At 34.4% G+C, this 18,182-nt stretch overlaps 2 protein-coding genes across 3 annotated transcripts in view; both read right to left on the bottom strand.

Annotated features, from left to right (window-relative positions):
* Positions 1 to 18,182, bottom strand: part of Nca (neurocalcin homolog) — a 263,690-nt gene that overhangs the window by 147,494 nt on the left and 98,014 nt on the right. The window lies entirely within an intron of this gene.
* The window catches only part of LOC143433347 (neuronal calcium sensor 2), a 238,126-nt gene that overhangs the window by 122,648 nt on the left and 97,296 nt on the right, over positions 1 to 18,182 (bottom strand). For both annotated transcript variants that reach the window (XM_076910663.1, XM_076910662.1), the window contains exon 2: positions 3,507 to 3,552. The gene's annotated coding sequence lies outside the window, so the exon portion shown is untranslated. The remainder of the gene's footprint in view (positions 1 to 3,506; positions 3,553 to 18,182) is intronic.

The following is an 18,182-nucleotide window of genomic DNA, read 5'->3' on the forward strand; positions in this document are numbered from 1 at the left end:
AGTTTGAAATGTGTCTCTCTTTCAGACCTTTCTTTTACTATTTACCATCAGAATTTTATTTCTTAACACAAGATTCATTTTCGTTTCTACGTTACCATGTTGAAATGATTCAACAATTTGTTTCTGGCACTTGCCAGAAAGCTACGTAACGTCCTAAACAATTCGAACAGGATCATTTCTAATCACTTTGTCGCAGCGTAAATATGAAGATTATTTACGAAGCCAATATTATGGCATCGAATTAGTTATACCCAAAAAATATTTATTTCGCTATCGCTTAATGGCAAGCTAACTGGTGACTAAATAAGTTCGAATGTGACTTGAATTAGTTCGTATTAAATTTGAGATACTGTTATCAATTTGGCTGTGATGAGTCTCGCAGCCAGCAATAAACCTAACCCAAATCAAACTCGAATCCATTTAATTACAAGCTTGCTGCAGCCGTGAGAGCAGAAAGTACAGACCAAACCTAACCTAGACCTATAACGCAGCCTTAATTCGAACTCGTTCGGATCTATATCCTAAGCTGTTAGAGATACGGTACATACTACCAAAAATAGTGTTGCGTGTGTTTGTAAAACTAAGTTCGAACGGCAGTCGTATGCATAGTGAAATTACTATTTACGCTATTAACCTTGGCAACGTATCTGAAAGCTATTGGATTATTCGTAAAGTAACTTTGTTTATTTTTATGAAAAAAGAAAGTTAATTTTTTTGTATTATATAGATATTTTATTAAATTATATATCGATTAATTTGATCCAACACCTTTCGCCATCTTTTTGGTACTAGTGAGACATATAAGAGGAAGAATAACGCTCGACTTCTTGCACTAAATTTTAATACAACAATAACAAAAACAATAGTGGTAATACAACAAGCAATTCTTATCGCGAGAGCGGTGCTGTGACTACAATTCTCTCGCGTTACTGCACGACTGTACCAAAAGCTCTAGACGAACACAGAGCTCACAACAAATACCAAACTCTAGACGAATTAACGATTCTAAACGAATGAAATGAATGTTCTAACGAACTGCTCTGATCGAACTAGGTGTTCTAAATGAACGACTCTGAACGAACTGCAGGTTTCAAACGAACTGTCACGAAGGCGAAAATGTCGCCCTTTAAAAATACGTACAGCAAAGGATGGAAAAGCCAAGACTGAAAAGGATGGATGCGCGGATGAGGATAGCGAACGTTTCCACGAAAACGCAAGGGACGGAAATTGGTCACAAATAAACCAAAGTCAAGGATCTGTCGTACAGAACTGAGCAACGCTCAGTCACGACTGAACTATTGCGGAAAACAATTGCTTGGCTTGGAGGATCGACATAAACCAGACAGATGTCGGGATTAGGATAGCGCACTGACCTGGTCGCCAAGTGCTAACTCGCGGCGACCACACCTGCGCTAGGCTGTGGGAATGTATTGTACTTTAAATCGAAAACTTACAACTTCTAAAAATTACGCAATTGTAGCCGCCACAGTAGCATAATTCCACGCTCATAAAAGTCCTGATCTTTAATTGCGAAAAATTGGTGTAAGTGATCTTTGACATCCCCGTTTGAATTGAAAATTTCACCGTCTAAAAAATTTTGTAAAAACCGAAACAGGTAATAATCTGAAGCTGCTAGATCCAGTGAATATGGTGAGTATGGCAACACATCCCATCCAATCTGCAATAGCTTCTGACGAGTGGCCAAACTTATACGAGGTCAGACATTATTTTGAGGAAACACCACACCTTTTTTGTTAATATTTTTTTTTTTAGGCCTTTTCTGGTTGATGGTGTCATTCAATTTGGCCACTTGAGTGCAATACACTTTCGAGTCGATTGTGGAATTGTTTTGTTGAAGCTCAAAAAAAAATTATTCCCTTAAAATCCCACCAAGCAGAGAGTATTACTTTGTTTTATGAATATTGGCTTTGGAAGTCCTTTGAGCTGGTTGATCTTTTGTACTTCATGAATGTTTGCGTTTCATATTGTTGTAAGCAATCCATTTTTCGTCGCTAGTTATGATTCGCTTCAAAAATGGATCATTTGCTTGATGTTTGAGAAGCAAATCATAGATGTCAATTGGACGGAGCATACCTCGTTCTTTAAGAATGTGAATGGTTGAATTCGACACATTTAATCTCTTAGCAATATCTCACACCATGATTCAATCAATACCATTATTTACGACATTATATACGACCTTTGTTTGGTTTTAATATTTCAGATTAGGATGATAAGTTGGGCAAATTACTTCTTGAAATGTACGTAGTGCTTGGTTATGACTTAGTTGTAACTTAGTTTTGATAATGATTCTATTTTACACTTTTTACAAAGTTATACACAGAACTGTGCTTTAGTGGGCCAATCAGCTTGCTACCCCCTCCTTTGGTGTAGAGGTGGTAGCTACTAGGCAGTAGTTATGACCCCAGAACGAACTGTTTCGGCTACGCGATTGGGTGGTATGTTGATTAGGCTTTCTCGAGTTCATGGCACGTCATTAGCTATTGAGTTAAGGCATTTATTGGAAGTGGGTAAAAAGAAATGAAACTGTTCAACATTCTTTTACAGTACTTAACTTCATTTCTACGGCTTCAAAGGTACGCCCGCATGCTTTGAAAGCTCAACTATTTATGGGAACACTTCACAGAAAATCTAGGGTCCTCCCTCTTAAGAAAAAGTAGGGACGCAAAGTCTGTACGTATTTTTCTTTCAGACCCTTCAGTCTAAACTGATTAACATATAAATTTCTCCTCCTGTTTATATACGGGATTCTATTTCTTCAGATAAAATTCATTTTTGTTTCTACGTTGACATGTTGAAATAATCCAACAGCATTAAAGGACAATCGTTAAAGATTCCAAAACAACGTTTAAGGACCTAATTCTGGTACTTAGAAAAATTAAAGTAATAACAAAAGATGAGAAATTTTTGGAAATCCTCAAAAATAGCTAGTTGATTGCGTCCGTACCATAAACTTGGTTTTAATTAAGAGGGCGGTTACTGTCGTGACGCTACAGCACATCTTCTCCATACACTTCTCTTCGCACAATTCTTTTCCTCCCTCAACAGCATTCTTACCTTTCCAATAATAAAAAAGCAAAATATGCCGAAAATGCTGCTTTTGACTTTCCATATTTGATGGGGCACAAAAAGAAACATTGTTGCGTTTAACTAAACAAAATGGTTATCATTTAACTTTAAACTAATAGTGAATTGAAAGTATTATGACGACAAGTTGATTACTAAATGAAGTTGGCTACAGAAAAATACAATCTTTGACCCTGGTATGAAAAAACGAAACTACTCTGCGAACAACCCAACATATTAATCGATGAGATGTCTCGATATCGATAATCGAATTAATTATTTATCATTACTTAAATGTCCAAGATGCGTGTTAATAACTACACGGTAAAACAAAAAGTATTTGCCAACCTGCTTTACATCAAGTTGCTAGACGTATGCTGTTGCAATAAGAAATAATGTTAATTTAGATGATTACTGACCTTATTGGGTTTTCTGCGTCTGTAGTAGAAGTACCGAACCATGTGCCTGTAATAAAGAAAAATAATTAAATCAGGATTTGATTTACATTGATTTTTCTTTGAAAAGTTTGTAGTATGAAACAAAAATTTTGGGGGGAAAAAACAAAGGGACAAAATACGTATCTCCCAACGACAAAGTGTTAAAAGTAAAATGGAGTGCGCAATTCGTTGATTGCACACCAGGAAGGGTTGAATATGAGTTTTAAAGATTCGAACTGTGAACTCAAAACAAACTTATTTTCTAGATTTATGTAAATTCGATCGATCATGAAAAAGTCGATAAAATTTGTTATAATATTCATTAACTATGCATTTAGTTCCAATGAGTTGCTTCTATGTTAGTTGCGTAATTGCTTCTGATCACTAGAAATCATATCCGTTTGTGTATTCTTTTCCATTTCCTATTGCCATAGACATTGTTACGCCTCTCGTGGAATCATTTCTCATTATTGCCAGGATGTCCTTGAAGCATCGCATTGGCTGCACGGCGATCTTCATGGCACAATAGTAGAACCATATCATCAGCAAATGTAATTGTGGTTATATCAGAGCAAAATATAAGTAAGCTAGCCGTATAGACATATACGGAGTATAAAAACAAGCCAAGGACACTGTCTTGTGGTACGCTAGATCTAATTCGAAAGGCCAAAGTTGTCCCGTCTACGAGTTCCACTTTGTATCATCCATTTGTTACCTACTGGTTCTTTAATGTCTATAAACATTTCATAGTAATATCTTTCTATTCTATTGCGGAATATCGTTTCTGAATAGATGATTCGAACTTATTCCTTCTTCCAACATATAGAAGAAAGTTTCTCGAAAGTTTGTCCCAGATTGAAAATATATATTTCTTAAATGCCTGCGTGCGTTGCAGCAATGGCAAATGACCAGAAGACAGAAAGTAAGACACAAACTGTTCACAGAAAGAAATTGAAATTTAATCTCCTGCAATTCATCTGTCCATCTAACGTTCTTAACGTTCCCTGCCTGTTAATGTAATGTCCTCATAATTCTGGTCAAGTAACATATAGTTAGACAACGAGTAGTGCTTATAGAAAGTTTATGGACTGCTCGTGGACACTGTTTATGAGTAACGTTTGCAAACTGTTTGCAAATGTATACATGGTTTTAGCTAGTATGGATTCACCTATGTTAAGTTAACCCATTCGCTGCCAGGGACGAGTATACTCGTCTTTGGCAGGGTGTTAGGCGTTTCCAAGACGAGTATATTCGTCCTATTTTCAATATATTATAATATACTGGCTTTTGAATTAAAAAATTTGTTGTGCCCACAAACATAAATATACAAATGTAAAAAACTTGAAAAAAATACTACAAATAAAATTTATTACAAAAATTATAGATCAATTATTAGTTAAAGAGAATAATCTTTCACAGTTTTAAATTAAGCAAAAATCAACTTCATCGTGTATTTATAACAAAATTTTATAGCAACATAATCACATATAATTATTTATCTTCATGATAGGATTTGTAACAAAGTCCAATACATAATGGAGGTTTATCAGAACAAATCGGACAGTAATATCGAGTCCTCTTGCGAATTTTTTTCGTTGCACAAACTCTACATTTGCGAGTTGGGTTTTTCTTCTTTGGTGTAGGAAGAATAGCCTCAACATAATGAAAGGAATTTTGTTTCTATAGATGGCTGCGATTGAATGATCGATAATATATGTACTTTTACCAAGAAATGACAGAACTTTGGTAAACAATACCACTCCAAATATAAATGGCAATGGAAATAGCTTCACATAATCTGGGCTTGGCAGCGAATGTGTTAAAGCATCCAAACAAAGTCAAACAAAGAATATGTTTATTGAAATGTATACAATGATTTGCTACGTATGGAAAATTTGGATTAATCAAAAACATTAACACGTCGTATACGAATGCGGTTTTCTACGTTCTCGAATGTTTCCTGCCTTTGAAAAGTTATACACCGCGTTGTCCTCATTCCTGGAAACAGTTCACATTCGCGGGAACTGCTTTTGGTTGGTCAATTACAAACTTTCGGGTGTCGTTCGCGGTTCCAAAATTACATCCCCTGAGATGGCTTTTGATTTTCGTAGAGGGAAAAAAGTCACGCGAGCTCGACGCAGGGGAGTATACAGGCTGCGGAACCGCGGAAATAACTTTGTTGGCCAGAAACTCATCTACAGAAAGAGCAATATGAAATGATGCATTGTCATGGTGCAACATCCTATATAGTCTCTGTACAATCTCCAGTTGATCAGAGACAACTTTCCTCGAACATTTTATAATAATAAACTTGATTTTTACTATCTGTTCTTATGATACGAACGCTATATGAACATTTTTTAAGTATTGAAGAAACTAACGCGCACTCATTTGTTGTCTTCATTTTTTTTAGTTGTTCTGAGTTATTCGCGTTTCCACTTTTCACTTAGCAATTTCGTTTCTGAATTGTCTTTAAAAATCCATGTTTGGTCACCTATTGTGGGCAAAGAAATTCGAGACATTTTCCACTCTTTTAAGAAGTTCAATAGAACAGCTTTTTAAGTCCAGCTCAGGTTTCCAGTGAAATCGTTTGGGACCAACTGGGAACAAATTTTTTGCTCAAATGGTAAGTAAAAATATGTTGGATAATTTGGTGAGTTATATTTCATTCATTATTAATTATTACGACTGTCAATTGATCATCAGATGACGCAGGTCGAACTAGAATTTTCACTTGTACTATATATTTTGCAATTTTTTAAGTGCAAACTTTCCCAAAATATGCTTCCTCTTCTACTCAGCCATTTAAAAGTACTTTGCGTGGCGCAAAAACTTGTGACCTAGATAAAACTCCATCTTAGTCAACCAATCTTAATTGCTTAAACGTTCTTGTTGCGGTGTTCTAAGCTTTACGTACAATTAAAAGCTTTGCGAAAATCGTTTGCGCTCGTTCGAGCAGCTAAATTGAAAGTAGTACTAAAAAAGTAAAATAACAATACATATTAGAAAAAATTGGAAGATTATATAATTTAGCGAAAAATGATAGATTTTTTAATTACTGTAACTGTGCAAAAAAGTATCGTGAAATACACTTGAGACAATGGCGGTTCTAGTTGAACTTTTTCAAGGACGCTGTCAGACTAGAAAAAGGAATTGCGAACTAAAGTTGAATTTCACTGGAAAATATTTTCCAAATTAGAACGTCTCTATGGAATCGAACAAATTTTTTTGGTAGTACGATTTAAAATGAATTTGTATGAAAGGAAGCTCTGCGTTTAGTGTGCTCAGAAACGAACGTCACCTTCTTTTTGTTTTATCACTTCTCAGCATCGTTCTTGCATGCCGAGTACACACTGTACGTTCACTAAACACACACCAAGCACACACTACACGTGGAGTACAAGTCCGACCGTGTAACCTTCCCGCGGTGTACCTTAGGTTATTCTAATGTCAAGGGCACACTTTGCATTCGAGGTACAGTGAAACGGCGGCAAAAAATTGTACAACTATTTGCGGGTCGTTGTAAGAAACAAGCTATTCTCTGCAAAAGCAATTTAAAACGAACCGTGGTAAAAAAAATTTGCTTGATTCTGCATTTCTCTGAATCTGCAAAATTCTTTGGAGTTCCCTAAATAAGACTCTTCATCGATAAGCGTCAAATTTAAGGGGTACTAAGCGAGGGAAAGAGGAATTTAAAAGTTCATTTATGAGCTCTTTAATTGTTCTTGAAATATTTGCAAAAAATTTTGGTGATTCACACAGAACGTTGCTCGTACAATAGTGATTAATACAATCGATACTGCCAATACCGACATTACCAACAGAACAATCTTCGTCGCAATAGTTCTCGTAATTAAGTATCAAGTGACGTTTTGTCTTTTCTGTCCTCTAATTCAACAGATTGTTCGGAAAAGTTCCCCTAAAAAATGTGAAATTATACTTTACACAACTAGGCAGAAGTATTAAGTAATATCATCTTTTTTCTATAAAAGTGCGACAACTCAAGCGTTAACAATTTTTCAGGCGAAAAAAAAATTGAGGACGAAAAATCAGTTTGTTGGTTGAATGAGACATAGCATGTTATATACGATGCCGCGAAGAAGACATGGTCGGATAATTTCTCAACGTGTAAACATGCCACGAAACAAAGAAAGGCCATTAATTACATTGCACTGTGCGAGTGACGACGGTTTGATAAACGACGCCTAGCAACTATGTATGTAAGGAAAACTGAAAAGACCACAATACAGATTAACATAATAATATTGTAACCGCGATATTTGGTTCGAAAATAAATTAAATCCAAATATCGAAATTGCGTTTTAACTTTCCTACTTGTTTCAAAATATATCTAGTATAAGTAACTAAACCACGGTAACGTTTTAGAACAACACAACATCTACAATGATAACAAATCATGTCGCTACTACACGCGGAATTTTCGCGTCGTTGTTTCCTCTCCGAGGTTGTAAGGTTCAGATCGAATGCGACGCTATCCGCCAACTTAATATTAGACAGCTTGTTCTAATTAAATGTTCGTTCGTTTACGTTTCTCTCACAATTCAATCGTTTTTGTGAGAGGTTATTTGTTCGTTGTTCGATGATCGTGTATAGCTGACTAACTGTTCGAATGTCTAATATTTGAGAGTTCGTCCACTGCTCTCTCCACCGTGCAGGGAGTAGACACTGTTGGTATTTGCCGATACGATGCAAATTACCAATCAGTGTTTCCCTTCGAGTGTCCTCCATGTCCTCTTGTTCGCCCGAGGCGCGCATTCGTCTCAAAAGGGTGAGAAGATACTTGTACGGACGTGGAATCTTCCAAGTCCTCCGTGACGTTTTGAGAATTTCCCAAAGGTCAATATTTCGGTCTGGTCCCATGAAGTGCACGGTTCGATGTCCCGCAACGTGTACATGTTGGACTAACCCTTAAGAAATACCTCGTTTACAACACGCGATGGCTATTGAGGACGTCGAAATTAAATACTCTAAAGACCATTGTGTCGAAGGTCGCGAAAGTTTACGAAATTACTTAAAATGTCTTAATCTCAATAATAGCACTCTCGTCACGAAATCGTAATAAACGAAGTCTTCGAAAACCGTGTTTTAATTCCGTTGGTCGGAACAAATCACAAATACAGAACTTCTCCTCAGAATTGCTTCAGAAAGTCAAATAGGAAATTCCATAAGGATGGATTTGGAGAAAACTTTGCAAATATCTTCAAAATTTCGATAAAAAATAAATAATATTCCTCACATTGATAAAACAGGTTAAAGCTTATGTACTGTGAGAAGTGGACACTTTATAATATTAGAGAGAGAAAGGAAAAGAGAGGAACGTTTTACTCTGAACCTGCTAATGGATCAGTAAAGCTATTTAACAAACCCTGCCTATTATTATTGCTACGAGTAGATATGTATTTCAAAATTGCTTCAAATTAAGTATAACAAGAGAAAAATCCTTGAAAGTAGCTATTAATTGTCCGCTTATACAGTGGAAAAGTGGGTAACAACTCGTGCCGTTAAGAGAAAGGGCTAAATCCTTTCTCTGTAAAAAGTGTATAACAATTTGTTCAACGAACTTACAAATAGTGAAAACGAACTATCGATGATTACAATGAAAAAACGCTTATTAATTATTTAATTCAATCCATATTCTTTGCTCAAACGGGGAGCTGGTTAAAACTCAGTCCCAAAAAAGGACGACTCTCGATGTGGCACGCCGCTGTTTGTATTCTCGCGGCGGTCCTCTGCGCATGCGCATCACCACCGCTACGCAACTACGCAAGTGCTGTAAATTATTAACGCAATACACGTCGGCTCTTGGATGTTACGGGTTTCTGAGTTTATCGTTTGATGTTGCGGGATTTTGCATGTATTTGACGTGGTTAAGCTATACTATATTTGTTGCACTCTAAGAAATAAAACACGTACAAATGGTTCAGAAGTAATCAGAACAAGAATGACTCTTCAACAGTGTATTCAGAAGTCAATACCTGTTTGTACATTGTAAAGTATAAATAAGTCTGTAGCTTTTTTACCTATACAATATAAGGATTTTAATATTTTCTTTAGCTACTCGTTGTTCAGAGACAAGCAAATAAGTTAATTAATTAATTAATTGTATATACACGTAAGGATATTTTCAATTGAATCCAAAATGCTATTTATTAAGATTGAAAATAATAAAATATAAACGCTAAATGTAAACTGGAAAAAACTGAATATAAATTAAAACTAAAAAAACTGCACTAGAAATATTGCTTTACATCTTTTCACAATAACTGTCGCTATGAACGTTCTTGACAAAAATCTGTAGATATTTGAGGTTCCCAAATATCTCGCACACTACATATTTATTTAGTTTCATTTATGTGACGCTTTATAGGGGTGTTATCCCAGGATACTTACTCGTAAAACAACAACTGCCGTTTAATAAAAAAATATTTAATTAGCAAATAAATTTTTTAATACCCGAAATAACATCACCCATAAATTCACAAGTTTTATGACTTTATTACTTACGGCACACGTTACATTGGCACTAGCCTCTGCGAACCTTCAGTCTTCATGTTCCACATTTTTTCACAAACCACAAATTCCCCACTTTCATCCATTACAACAAGTAAAATTAACATTCCTCTAGTCACAAGTATTTGTACTTCAAAATATCTCTATGTCAGGCTGGCATAAGTTTCTGAAACCGTTACTCAATTTTACACGTCTACCAAAGAACTGTATTAGTCATCAATCTTGTCATTCATTGAGTTGTTGACACATTCAGAGTTATTGATTTGTTACATAAATTACAGTCTAGTTCTTAAGCCCCGATCCTCCAACCTCCGATCAATTATCCTTATCGCGGAACGCGCCAGGGGGCGCAACACGTCGCGTCGTGGCGCTGATGCTAATCGGATGAAAGCTTACCACAGCTAATTCGACACACTGCCGTTCAGTCACATCACGAGTCTGCGAACGATAATAAGTATAAAAAGTAGCGGCAGTGATCGAGAAAAATATCACACTTTAAATAAGAAACTGTTACATGGAAAATTTTCCTACATTTTTAAATGATTATTAATATCATATTTAGTTATTTCTGTAACTGCTGTAAGATTAAGTGACGCTTTACACTTTTTCATTAGCCTGTCCCTTGAAACTGACACATCGCATATCCGTAAAATACATTGATTCATTTCCGCGCGGTTGGCTTACCACGGTTCAATACTCATTGTCAGAGGTGTGAAGTACCGATACGGCGTCCCACTGTATTTAACCACCAATGCAGAAAGCAGGGATTTTATGCGTCCACGTCTATATCGTGTTTGCGCGTGTGTGCCTGTCTGCGTTTCTCTGTTTGCCTATAGTTTCGTATCTCATCAACGAGTGATTCGGTTTTGATACGGTTTCTTTTGTTTCGAAGTGCATTACTTCCGAGAACGTTAATAGTTCTCGAACTATTTGAGCTAACAGTTCTCCAATTAGATTTCATTCAAATTAATTTCTTATCGCTTTCGTACAGTATGAACCCATTCAATGATGCACCCCCCAATAGTGCCATGTGTTTCGAACAAAATCAAACAGATAAAGGTATTGTACTACTTTTTGTAAAAAAAAGTATGGTTAAAGCTAGAGCGTACGTATAATTGTAGTCACAACTTTAATATTTTAAGTTAGATGTTAAACTTCGAAGTCAGTGTACATTATAATGTACGTCAGGCATGAAGGGGTAAATAACAGAACTTTTCCTCGAAATGAAAAAGAATTAACAAAATAATATAAGTTCTAAATGCTTATATGTATGCACGACTAAGAGTGGCCAACGTCTTGCAAAGATTGATACACTTGTGGCGACCCTCCGATACTCGCCACTAGAGGGACAGCAATAGCTATCGTTTTCTGAAAGCACACAGTTCTCTACCCATTTCTATACATGTAGTTTTCTGACCTGCCCCTAACATAGCCTAACTTCCTTCCATCTTTCCTCTCCTATTCTATAGCTAACCGAAGCAACGCGCTTCACACTGACGATTCTTATTTATATCATTTACTACCATGTTTTTACTGTGATCCTATACTCTGCTACCTTCTGTGGCATATCAAATTATTGTTTGCGTCCTTGCGAGACATTGCACTTAATGAGCCATTATCACATAGAAAGCTTTTAAGTAAAATAGGATAGAATAGCTTTGAAATGGAATCCACAAATGTCTCCGTAGATTTTTTTTAACTACAGGAAGAAATGGAAGAGCTCTGCTCTAATGTACATGTAGAATTACTGGGAGGCCGAGGTGCAGATTCAATTTTTACATGTACCATCGCTTCTATATGCATTTGCATTCGCTGGTACGAGGTTATAGACACGTTTTATCTCCTCGGCGGTACGATGTTGACTCAATTTACGGTCTTTGACAGAGCAATCTCAAATACACGGTAATATCTCGAAGACTTATTATTAAGTCAAAGCGCTGATCGTACCCTTGATACGTATAACATGAAAAGAGGCTAGACAGGGATACGTGTGGGGCGTGGAAATGCATGCTAAAAATTGATGAAGTGCCGAGGATCGAGTAATTGAGCATTCATAAAAAAAAAGGAACAGGCTCACGGTGGTGAGGCTTAAAGAGAAAATTGAAACTCTTTGAAGACGAGCAATCAATATTATCGTTTGTAGAGTAAGCTGCAAAATTATGATCAGATGTTTCTGTATATGTCTGTAATCGATATCAAGTTGAATACACGGGGTGAGATATTTAAGTGAGAACATTAAATATTTTACTTGTTTATAATTGTACGAAAAATCCTTTCAAGAGAAAGTTATATTATTTGAAGTGTACATACGAGCTGATTATTTTGACCTAAATCCATTTATGTTTAAATTGAGATATTTATGATTGCGTTTCAATGAAATTAAAAATATTCAATAATCGAAAAACACCATTTATGCAATTTAGGAAATCTTCTAACTATATAAATTATGTAAAAATTTACTGCGCATCTACATCTTATGTATGCAATAGGGATTTGAAAAAGTCATGGTATTCCGTTAGTATACATCATAGTAAGTCCATCATGTTCTTGTATTTCGCTGCTCTAATTTGCCTTATATTTTTATATAGCGATGTAAATAAAAAATTTTCGAATTTTCTTCGTCAGTTCGGACGTGGTAACAAATTCAGTATTTTAAACTCTGCATTCTCATCCATTGATATCTAATCAATTTATTATTTTTCGTTTATAGTTTTGAAAACATTAATTTTTCGTCCCGTTAAGACCTGTATATTATTTCCTGTGTATGTAGTGTCTTCTAAAATAATTAGTTTGTGTAATACTAACATTTAAATGTTTTAAAGAACGAAATGTGTTAATTTGGTTTAACCGCTTCTTTCATTTTGTAAAGATTGGCATTTGATTTACTATAATACTGTTTTTTTTTTCAGAAATAATCTATGAAAAAGTCATGGGTGAGAGTATAAAACTTTTCTGTCGTTTTGTCAGAATTGGTAGACTGTATAACATTGACTGAAATTGTTAGATGTTACAATGGTTTTTAAGTAATTACTACAATTGAGCAATAAAAAATTTGATTACGGTTAAACAGGATTAAAAATATATCAAACGCTACGTTAATATGATAGTTGAAAAAGCAATCAATAAGATCAGTGCGAGGGTAATACTTTTTCCACTGTCGTTCCTCCTCAGCGCCCACTCGAACATCGTGGTCCCCAAGGACGTGATCTTAGTCGCAATTCTAACCTCCATTAACCGGGAGAAGTAGATATAAATTGCCTGGTAGCCATTTATTTCTTGAGCTATTAGGTGTCGGATAGATAAAACTAGGTATCAACAACTTAATTACATTACAAAAATTATAGCTAAATTGTGTGCCGAAAGAGCATGAGGTGCAGTGATCGAAAATATGAGTACATATTCGCGTGAGCTCTAATTAGAAGAGATGGAGAATAACAGTAATTAATAATGATAATTAATGACGGCAACTAAGGAATGGCGCCACAAAAGAAATTAAGCGAAGCTAGGGTTATTGCCCCCAGTTACGAACAGTATTTTAATTCTTAATCTCTCAGGATGTGTACAATATATTAAGTTGTGTCATATCGATATGGGTTACAAAAAATAGTGATAATAAATAGATTTATTTATCTCACGAAGATTAGCACTATAGACTTTGTAAAAGCAGCACGTTTCAATTTTGATCTCGAAACGCAACCTGTTTTCATTTCTAGCGTCGGCGAATGTTATGTTTTCTCGTTACAGAAACTGGCACGTTTCAGTAATCCGTCGCAAAATGTAACACGTTCCTTTTGTAGCTTGTCGTTAAACAAATTGTCTGGCGTTTTACTGCGAGAATAATAAAAGTGAACATTTCTTTTAACTGAAATAAATATCTGTTATTAAATAAGTGAAATTTAGTCGGCTATAAGAAAACTTCAATTTATTTTGTTATCAATATTACCATAAAATCGAATAAATTCTGTCAAGATAAATTTTTTGCTTACGTGTTTTATGCGAAATACCACGATATGGAGAAGAAACATGATATTGCGATAGATTATGTTCATTATTCGTGTTAACAAGTGAACATATAGGGGGATTCCAAAGCAGCACGGGTTTGCAAAATAATATTCAAGAATAGGAATCTTTGTATGAGAATTTCTTAATTGGTATTGTACGTAACAAAATAAGTGCATCAATTTTATTTCTACTAATCTCCAAATGCGGTCGAATTTATCTAACTACTACATAAATTATTTATTTTCATTTGGAAATAAATCTCCTAACATCGAATACCTGGACCAGAAGAAAATACGATATTTTTTATTGAAAATCATTTACATCCAATTCTATTGTCATCAATTTCCAGGATGTTTGAAAGTCTGCAATAAAATGTTCTTACTAGTTAGAACAGAAACTGCATGATAAATCCACGTTTACTGGAGCAATATACAACGAATTCCTAAATAAATATCAAATTCTGGGGCACACGAGTGAAGTCATTGGTGACAAGGACATAACGAAGGCTTTTGCCCACTATACTATGCGATGGTGAAGGGATCAAGTGTTACAAGGGTGAAGGTCGTGTGAGATGCCTTTACGATTGATTCGACAGCCATTTTAACTTAACGAAATAATACTAATCGGGCCAATTATTTAAAATACACTATACACCATACTTGCTAGATTTCTGTTTTAAGAAATGTACAAATAGATTTAAGTTCATTTAGAATCAATCAGGTTTCTAAAAGATTTTATAATCTAGTTGTCTACACAAATTCATATTCAAATTAAATGAGGTGATTTCATTAACTAATTCTTGGCTATTTGCTGTCTGTAACAAATAACAGATAAAACATAAAATGTTATGGAAAGACCCTTGCAGATTAATCAAGGCATTTAAATGTACGTCGCTTAAATGTAGTCGATCACCAACGCGAACTTGATATTTAAATGTCAAATGTTCTCAAATTTCTACACTCCTCATTAGTGGAATTAGCATCCTCTAAATAACTTGGCTAATGATGTTTTAACTGCACATGTATTTAAAAGCAATTGAAATGTTTTTACGAATGTAAAAGTTTCTCGAAAGGTGCCATTTTTCCTTTTATTGCTGTTTCAGAATCTATAGAATTGACTGTGTCAATGAAATTACCAATCTTGTATCGCAGTAATTGGTTTGAAAATATGAAAAATTAAACGGATAAGCGATATAAATAGAACATTTCTATTTCCATTTAATTGTTAGTGAAAGAGTATGTTACTGTGCCAAAAAATCAGTTCTAATTTATAATACAAAAATGCACTTAAAATCATTGGATTTTCCATTCTAAAACGAACAATAAAGAATTCGAAATTTGAAATGCAGGTAAATTTTATCGCATATTAATTACAATACCGCATATGTTCAACTACTGTCTACAACGAAAATACGGTTACAAATAATAAATAAAAAATTCTATTTACATAAATAATATTAGAAAGATTTCTTATAACTCTTCGTTTACAACGTGCAAGTTTTCTCAACGTTTAAAATATAACACTTTATACATATATCTGCTTTGAATACTTTCTGTCAAGAGGAAACCCAATAAATGGAAAAAGGGCAGCTAGAATCGATTTTTTATTATTACGCCATTTTCTTCCGAGATTAAAATTAATATATACATTTTGTCATCCCTTCATTCTTCTCTGACAATACTTACTTTACTCGACACTGTTTTAAATAATATTCTACAGACGCTATAATCTTAATGAAATAAAATTTTGAAACCAAAAAAACATCTTAAAGCATACTAATTTTGCAAGAGTCATTCTTTTTTTATAAAGTCCATCAGTGAAATAGCAATTAGTGTGAGAAATGAATTAAACAATGACCGTATCAAACGATGCATTAATTCGCTACATACAATACAATTTAATACTATTGCAAAGTTCACAATTATTCGATCCTCTGGACTTATTAATACATTATAAATACCGTTAGTAATAAAAGAAAAGAATAACAGCAATTATAGAAGGATAATATTAATCGGGGTAAATCAATCGTATTACTAATATGATTAACAGATAATATTACAAAGTTCGCGATTATTCATGAATTAACAGAGCTGCTGAGTTAGATTATGTCCAATGATAATAAGAGCGAAGATAACAGAGCAGCATTTATGGGATGCTAAAATTAATTAGGATAAATCGACTTCAGAACGCATTCGACGCGCGTGGGCAGAATTCAAGGACGAATTACACGCTTCGAACAACTTCTAGCTCTGCGTTAAGATAGCTTGCGATCACGCAACTGAATTACAATTTACACGGGTTGCGCGAGGCAGCTTAAGGCACGCGGCCTTTTGTTGCCTATGCGAAAGAACACTCTCTGTCGTTCAAATTGTATAACTCTAACTTAAGTGTTACACTCACGAGCAAGTAAATCGACTTAACCTCGAGATACGCACATAAGGTAACTTTTTTCAAAAATGGTGCAGCTAATGGACAAAAAACATATTAGTTCTTAATTATTGGCCGACGTCTATGTTCCGTCGTAAAGGAACAGGAAACGTAATAAATTAAATAAATTTTCAATGTTAAATTCAAATTTTTGGTTTTAATTTAATAAAAACATCATTTTCAAAAGAAGGATACTTTACCTTTTTTGTTCACTGGAAATCAGGTTACTTAATTTAAAAAATAATCGACCAATTTTTATGATATTGGTATCAATTTAAAGCTAAATGCCTAATAATTAAAAACTAATATGTCTTTTGTCCGTTGGTTGCACCATTCTCGAAAAAATTTACCTTATGTGCGTATCTGGAGGTTGAGTCGATTTACTGGCTTGTGAGTGTATATACAGGGCTTTTTAAATTGCTAACTTTTTGGGGACACGATGATGTTCGGACAACGATATAATTATCGTTTTTAAGCTTTGCATTTTGAATAAATAAAGTCTGTAGGCAGAAATTGATACATGTATAGTATAATTTAATATTATATTAGATTTATTATGATGTGAGAAAATAGACTGAACAGAAACATATTTCGATGTCATGAAAATATTCAGATACTTGAAAAATTGTGGAGTGTTATAACTGAAATAATTTCTGTCGCAAGTGTAGTGTCTAGACGAATACGTTTTTTATTTAATGATCGATTTAGACGCTAATCATCACTCTTGTGTCAAATGATTCATCGATTCTTCTTTAATGGTTATTAGTCTTTTTTCTTTGCGAATGTTATGGTCCAATTCATTTGAAACAAATTATTATATGTTGTAAAAAATTGACCTTGATTTTTAACTCGAGCTAAAATTTTCAACCAATTCTTCAGATTTTCTTGTTTTATTTAAATAAGAATACCCAAGGAGTGAATTTACTTTTGCTTTTATTTCATCCATTTATATATTCCGCTGTAACAGTCTATAACATTTACTTTATAATGAAAATAAGAATAAAAATTATATGAGCGTCCGAATATTTTCACGACCAACTGTAATTACAGTGTACTGATCTGATATTTGATAATTAATTTTGATTACAAACGTAAATTGATGTGAAATAGATCTTGTTGCTCCTCTTTTTAAACACCTTTTGAAGCAGAATTACGAAATCTTCTTGTCATTTTACCAGTATTTTCAAATTTACTATTCTTTTGTGCTTTATCACGCACGACCGTTACTTTATGCAACTAATTCTCAGAACTTGGTAGCGACTCGTAAATAAATGTAGACAGACGATATGTTTATATTCCGAATTGTGAACATGCACACGACACTTATTACTTCGGACAACTGCTGCGTCTTGCATCGGAAGGTCCATAGACGCCATCGCGCGGCCTATCCATAAATCCCAACGCGCCATCTAGTGAAATAAGCAAATCGATCTGGATCTTTCCTTTGACAATAATTTTTCAAGACGAACTACTATCAAACTGTGGTAGAATTTAAATCAAAGAGATTTTTCATTTTGAGACTTTTAATTCTTTCCTACAATCACAATAAATGCTCCAGAGGTTTCATAAAATTAAAAGTACTTTATGAAAGTTGGTACAATTAATTAGCTAGCCAGTGAAAATAGGTATTTACGTTTGGCAATTTTGAAACGTGTTGTATTCTAACTAGAAACAAATGTTAGAACAATTTTTCATTTA

This window comes from Xylocopa sonorina, chromosome 2 (assembly GCF_050948175.1).
Source record: "Xylocopa sonorina isolate GNS202 chromosome 2, iyXylSono1_principal, whole genome shotgun sequence".
Lineage (NCBI taxonomy): Eukaryota > Metazoa > Arthropoda > Insecta > Hymenoptera > Apidae > Xylocopa > Xylocopa sonorina.